This window comes from Microtus pennsylvanicus, chromosome 1 (assembly GCF_037038515.1).
Source record: "Microtus pennsylvanicus isolate mMicPen1 chromosome 1, mMicPen1.hap1, whole genome shotgun sequence".
Taxonomy (NCBI): Eukaryota; Metazoa; Chordata; class Mammalia; order Rodentia; family Cricetidae; genus Microtus; species Microtus pennsylvanicus.
In genome coordinates this window covers 216,523,973-216,531,508 of record NC_134579.1, presented here as the reverse complement: position 1 = coordinate 216,531,508, position 7,536 = coordinate 216,523,973, and the positions used below count along the sequence as shown (strand labels likewise).

The window sequence follows — 7,536 nt, the reverse complement described above, 5'->3', positions numbered from 1 at the left end:
TGCTGCTGCTGAGTGGTAGCCCAGCCACGGAAATCTGAGAGCTAGCTTTTCCACAGAGGTGTGGGGGTTTCTGTTTGCAGAGAATAGAATTAAAGGAATAGGGCTGAACAGAAGGGAGGGATCTGGGATATGAAAAGGAGGATAGGAGAGGAGAAGAAAGGGGGAGGGGAGGAAAGGAGAGGAGAGGAGAAGAGAGGAGAAGAGAGGAGAGGAGAAGGGATTGGAGGGGAGGAGAGGGAAGGGGAGGAGTGGGGAGGAGGGGAGAGGAGAGGAGAGGAGAGGAGAGGAGAGGAGAGGAGAGGAGAGGAGAGGAGAGGAAAGGAGAGGCTGTCTCCAAAGCTTGAGCAGTGACAAAGGCATCCACCCAAAGCCCAGGTAGGGTAGTCTGGAAGACCCTATTGTGTTCAGCTTATTTTCTTTCTTCTCAGAGTGAGCGGCTATTACCTACATCAGAGTCCTATTTAGGCCTATTTAGGCAATCACAGCAATTTTCGGAAAGGGATTTAGGATTGCTCAATTTCATAAACCCAAGAGCTAAATTCTCCCTGGTTACTCATCTGAGTCCTGACTCTAACCCAAGCTCTTTCCACATCTCTCCAGTCAGTCAGCACTTGAATGACACCCCCCTTAGAGCTATGCTTTTATCACATTCGATTAGTGTTTCTCACATGCATATGGTTGTAGGGCCACAGTTTAGCAACCCCTGAGAATAACCGACCTTCCATCCATAGCCATGACCACCTGTAGCTCTTCAACCAGAAGGAGGGGCTTTGGGAGCCCTTTCCCCGTCAATGTTACCTTGTTGACTGGTTGGAGCTAGTGCAGTTCCCATGAAGACTTCCACGACTGTTAAGGGTCCGTGGGTGCCACAGCCTTGCCATCTTTGGTAGGTTCCCATCAACTCACAGTGTCCACGCCATCCTCTGGCCCCGGTGACCTTTCTGCCTTTTCTTCTGAGATGTGCTCTGAAGCTGGCCGGGAGAAAGTATGATATAGACTTTTAGAGGGTGGTTGGGTACTGTATCAATTAAAGAAGAAGACAGTAGTAGGGTCTCCTCCAGGCTCTGGGCCAATGACTTCTCTAGCCACAGAATCTTGTTCAGGTTTATAGTAGTAGGCTTAATTTTCTTTCAATTGAGTAAGCCTTAACTATAGTTACCTACATAAATATAGTAAATATAGTTACTTATATAAATATTGTTCAATATGGTTACTTTCCAAGGCATTCATGCCACTACTGTACCATGGGCATGTCTTGCCAGGCCAGTTGTTATTGTAGCTTTTAGGGTTCACAGATGTGTACAATGGTGCCACTGTCTTCCTGCACAACCTGCCTAGCACCTTCTGGCACTATGAATGTCATCCATCAGAGAGGGCACATCAGGCCAGTATCAGCTTGGTTTCCTCACCCCGTGCCCAGTCTGTGGCGTTTCCATCCACAGAACCTTGCTTTCAAATTCTGGTGGGCAACCAAGGGCATCGGCAAGAGCCTGTACTGGTTTGAAGGTCTCTGGGACTCCCTGATGAACAACTTGAAGAGAGGGTTGTATCCATACCTGACACTGGGCTTTTGTTTGGCTCTCTATGGCTTCTGGCAAGACAATTATCCCCTACCATGTGAGTTAATTCCATTTAAACTACTTAAACATGTAGGTGTAAGAAAATTTATTAAAATATAGGTCCTAAATTACCTCCAGTGTTGTTTATTGTTTTCCCATTGCATCTTCTCCATGCCCTCTCATACCATGCCCCACCTGATTCTCTTGGTCCTTAAATGATGATTGTCCTGGACTATTGACTTTGAGCTATCCCACCACCTTCTTCCAATGTGGGAACTGCTGATCCTGCTCACAGCCAGATGAGAAATGAATGGATATTTGGAACACGGCATGAGATTTCGTTCATAATCTGCCATGATACTTCTTCAGCTTGGTGTCTCCCTTCCCTTCTGACCCTTCTGAGGACAAAGGGTGTTGACTTTGGAGGTCCACCTCCCAGCTGGCACCTCCATCGACGTTTCATCTTTTCTTGCTGGCCTTTCCCGTCGGGGATGTTTGTCCTTACTGCTTGCTTCCTTCCCGCCTCCACACATTCAATTTTCAGATAATGGCTTTTAGAGATGGAAAGAAAAATTTGACTCACTGTGACATGTGGTTGGGCATTGCTTTTGCTTTATTATTGCTTTTTATTATTGATCATTATTTTTTGCATATTGGGGATTGAGCTTGGGGACTGGTGCATGGTGGGCAACTGATCTATTACTGGCCTACAGCCTCAACTATCAAACATTGATTCCCAATATGAAAACTGTGGCTTTTGTTCTGGGAACCTCTTGAGGATCTCAGGGTTTCCTCCATGAACATTGGTCATAGTCACGTGATTGGTGTCTTGACTTCTGTGTTTGCCATTCCAGTTGTGTTCTTTACAAATCTATATGAATGGCTTCATTGAAACACGCATCTATTATGTCATTTTGGCATAAATACCCCAGTGTGTTCCAGTTACTCTTGGAACCATAGCTCCCCCTGTGCTGTGGGGGGGTCCCTTTTTTGTTTAAAATGGGCTGGTTGAGCCGGGCGGTGGTGGTGCACGCCTTTAATCCCAGCACTCGGGAGGCAGAGGCAGGCGGATCTCTGAGAGTTCGAGGCCAGCCTGGTCTACAAGAGCTAGTTCCAGGACAGGCTCCAGAGAAACCCTGTCTCGAAAAACCAAAAAAAAAAAAAAAAAAAAAAGATGGGCTGGTTGTGCTGCAGCAGCCTCCTTCCGTGTTTCTCACACAAGATCTGCTCCCTTGACACCGTCCTGTCCACTGTGAGTGTCCACACGTGCTGAGCGGTTTGCACAGAGGTCTTTGCATTTGCTCTTCCTGCCCTGGGGATCCGTTTCCCCAGCTCCACTCCCAGTATCTCCCTGCCAGCCCCATAGAGCCTGCTCTTTCCTTCCCAGATCTTCCTTGTGCAGCTGTGCTCTCCACTGAGCCGTGGTCCGGGAAGGAGGGAGTGCTTTCTGTGGGATTCACATTTCCTTCATTCTCTTGGCCCAGTGTCTGCTGTGGTAGAAACATCCAGTGGGGCAATCTATTGAACTAATGGATTCACAAGCAAAAGCTGAAGAGATTCACCCTCTGATCTTAGCCCCTGAACCCAAGATGACGATGTTATCGGAATATTTCAACTTTGTTCTTCCTGCTCTTCTCCCTGATTTCTTCAGCCAAATAATAATCCCTCCCATCTACTCATCTTCCCTTTCCTGTCTGTTTCAGGCTCACTTAGCCTCCCCTTTCTCATGTAATATTCTGTGAAGCATAACATATCAACATGTACTGTTAGCAAAGAGGAAGCTTCTCGTGAGAGCATGCTGTCCCTCTCAAACGCTTTTGCCTTGAGGATGGATCCTGTGTTTATCGGCTTTCCAATGTCCTGGAGCCCCTTACTGCTGTGACGATGGATGGACTGATGGATGTAAGAACAATGGTTCTGAGAGAGGCCAGCATGATGCTTCAGCCTTGATCAGGATGAAACGAGCCATACAAGGCTGAGTACCTGTGGCTCCCCTAATCTGTACCATACTCCCAGAGCTCCTTATATGGCTACAAAACAGGTAACGTTGTCAGGAATGATGCACCATGTCTGTGATACGCCGTGTCCTTCTTCACTGTGACAGATATGGTGTGCCAGGTACCAAAGAGTACCATGCCTCAATCTTCAACCCTGAGTGCTCCATCTTTAGAGCAAATATTCAAATTATTTAATTTGTCAAATGGAGGTGGGAGCTCATAATTTAGAGCAACCAATAAAGGGAAGCTGGTTAGGGAACCAGACTATTGCTGGGCTGGGATCAGAAGGGGTCCCAGAGGGAGGTATAGGAGATTAGAGGATGATGGAGCTTGCCAGTGACTTCGTGCAATGACAGGGCCACAGGTCCAGTCCATCACGACGCTGCAGTCCTGTGTGTATGGCCACAGTGGTGAGGACATTCTGACACTCAGCTCAGTACCAGTCATGGTGAAAGGAAACAGTAGTTCTGATATGGGTCCAGACGGCTTTGTGGTTTGGCTTCCAGTCAACAAGGCAGTGATAAATGCTACCTGTCACTGCTCAGGTACTCTGAGGTCTGTGTTTCCTTCTGATGAATATGAAGTTGAACAGGCACGTGAGGCCATTCTAAGGGACAGAAAAGATGTAATATAGAGCAGAGACATCTAAGAGAGTCAAACATTGAGCTGCCAGAGCAGAGACATCTTAGAGAGTCGGACATTGAGCTGCCAGTGAGAAACTATAGCCACCAGCCACTGGGAAATGAACAATCACAGAATATCAGGGCAGTTAGGTTAAATGCAGCTAGTAAAATGGAGCTGGGAGCCAGTGTTGAAGCCTGTCAGCACAAGGACAAGGTAGGGGAGACAGAAGTCTCTTGTCTCTACTTCCTCTCGAAGAGAAGAAGAAATAAATGAGACAGAGCAGGGATCAGTCTGTTTTCTATGTTGTTTTCTTCCCCAAACAGCTTTCCAGAAGAAATCCAGAATCTTCATACTTTCTTGGGCACTGATTATGTCTCAGGCCCAGTCCTTGACCAGTGAAGAAAACAGATAGAAAATGTCTCCAAGGAGAACTTTCTTTCGTGGCTGTGGGCGGGGGCAGTAACTGCAGGACACAAGCTTCATTTATATAGATTAAAGCTTATGAGAAAAAGCACAAACTATTTGGTCAGGTGGTTTGATTGTAGGAAATATGAAAGAAGACCTATGCATTTGCATTTTGAATGAGGCTTCAAACATCGGAATGTGTATGTGTTGTATCTACTATATTTAAATTATTTTTCTTTTTTCAAGGTGTCTTTTTTGGTGATAAACACAAGTACCACAATGTTACCTTATTAGCTTGTCCTAACACAGGCCCACTTATTTCTCATTCAGAAATGTTCTATGGCCTTAATGAGACTCACAGAGGAGCTGATGAGAGTGTGGGTCAGGGGGTGACGGCACACGTTCAGCTGATGGTCTCTGTGTTAACTACACTGTTGGTTTTGGTCCCCGTGCCTCACAAGAATTCTGGGAAAGTTCACCTGGTGGTTATAAATCTCAGTGAAGCTAGATGGACAGGAAGAATACTCCTTGGATCTCAACTTCATTTATGTGACTTGCAGAGACATTTAAATTGATTCAAGGGCCATTTATGCTGACCTTAATTAGTTGGAGGACTGTGTCCAAAAGGCTTGTCACTGACGGCTGTGCACCATCAGAAGAAGCAGAGAGCCAAGAACTCCCAGGAACACAAGGAAAAGCAGGTACTGTAGTTTAGAATAGGTGAGTGAGAGGAAGATCTGGTCAACCACGGAGACTACAGGAAACAACCAGACACACAAGTAATCACACTTCTCCCAGATAAGATTTTGTTTTCCTTTAGAAGCAGCCCATAAAAGGGCAGGCTACAACCTTGTCTGGTTGGAACTGGGTGATATGCCTGTATCTTTGAGTTGTGGTAGTTGTCAGAGTTATTGGCACATTGATTCTAATAGGAACATTTCTGTTTTGTGGGTTGAGTCTGATTCTACAGGCAGTGTGTAACTTTAATAATACAACATAATACTCTATAACTTCTGTGTTTGGAATCAGAACAAGAGCCAAGGTTGGCAGACAAATGGGTTCACGTGGTGTACTAGTCTCTTCAGGTTCTGGTAACAAGCTATAGCTTGGTTGGAGTGGAACCAACGGAAATTCGTTCTCATAGCTCTCGAGGGTAGAAGGTTAACACCAAATGACTGGCACAATGTGTCGCATGCAGCCTGTTCCAGGCTTGTAGAAAGAAAGAACCTTCCTACTGTGTCTTCCTGGGGTGAGAGGATGTCATGTCCATGGGCTCTTTCTCTCTCTCTCTCTGTTTTTTTTTCCAAGCCAAATTGCACCCAGGTTTATTAAAGACACTTTCCACAAACAATCATGGTTTTCCAGGCAGGACACAAGCAGACAGTCATTTACAGGGTACAAGAACTTCCAAACTCCATTCTTGTATCGACTACCACATCAGAAAGCTACTACAAAACCCAATGAGTCTTTCTGACGCTTTGAAAAGGGGGAGGAGCTTAGAGTGAGGCCTGCATTTCACATTGAGAATGCTGTTTAACAACGTTTCACAAGCAGGCCCTGACTTCCAGGAAATGAAATGAAAACAGCCGAATTATCAATTGGAAGATCCATAATCTTCTATAAAAGAAACTGCTGCTCTTTTGAGGACACTCAATAATGTCACTGAAAAGTCCAGATCACAGACTGACAAAGCCAATTTTGGAGGTCAGATTCCAACAGGTTTCTGGTCTTAAGGGAGTTAAGTCTATGTTGATGGTACAGGGGAAGGAGGTAGAAAAATGAATTTAGTTTTTTCTCACAGGGCATGTTCTACCATGCTGGCTGGCCACATATGTCAACACCAGGACATCTCTCCTGGGAGCCAAGAGGAGTCTTTAAAATTATCAGGGAAAGATATTTTCCATCATCAACAATTATCAATCCAGCTTGGGAGACATTGTTAGTGACACATATTTCTTCCTCCGCCAAACAACGAAGTGTTCTGTGAGCTAACAACACAGCTTTAAAAAAAGTAAAAAACAATTCTGCACGTTTATAAGACTTGATAAAGAATAGAATTAAAACTGTACAGTCACTATAAAAATACACACATGTCACTTGGCGTCTCCAGTGCCTTCAGCTTTTTGTGCCGGGTCTGTTTTGTCATCTGCATTCTCTGCAGGATTCTCTGCATCCTTACCTGTATCCACCTTCCTCTTCTTCCCCTTGGGTACCATCTCTCCCTTCTCTGCAGGGGCCTTTTTGGGCTTGGGCTGTGGCTGTGGAGGAGCAGGTTTAGCAGACAGCCTTGCAGATCTTCTCTGTGGCTAGTCCTCCACCTTGGCTTGTTTTCTTTAGCATCCCCTTCAGCCTTTCTTTTGGGCATGGTGGCAGCAGGGGGGCAGCAGCACTGAATGCAAGGATGCAGTGGTGAGCTGGTTGGGTCCTTCTGGGGCCGTTCTCCCTGCTTCTTCACACCGCTGCTCTACAGGCTGTAGTTACTCAGCCTAATCTCTAGTTCCAGCACGAACACTCTGTCCTCATGATCTAATCACCTCTCTGGCAGTCTCTTCCTCATGGTTATCACCCTAGGGGTTAGTATTTCAATGTATGAATCAGGGGGCCTCACACGTCAAGACCATTGTACATGGTGACGTTTTGAGCAGCAATGCCAAGAACAGGGAAGGCAATGACTCCAGTCATGACAGGCTCCAGATCCTGTTTCTGATGTTTCAGGTTTCTAGACCAGAGTAGATTGTTTTCCCTGGTGAGAAAGCACTTCATCTGAAGATCTAGATAGAAGGAAAAGAGTTTATCTCTCTGAACAGAAAGGAATCCTTCCTGAATTCTTGCCTGGAGCTGAACATCAGTTCCTCTACACTAAACTGATGTATTTATTAGTCCTTCTAAGGTAAGACTACAGCCTCTTGTGTTAGGGTAAAGATTCCCTTGGATATTCTCTGCTCCAGATT

General features: G+C 45.6%; 1 pseudogene; it reads right to left on the bottom strand.

The window, feature by feature from the left end:
• Positions 1-6,668: 6,668 nt before the first annotated feature.
• LOC142842611 (non-histone chromosomal protein HMG-17 pseudogene) lies at positions 6,669-7,278 on the bottom strand (annotated as a pseudogene).
• Between the last annotated feature and the right edge of the window lie 258 nt (positions 7,279-7,536).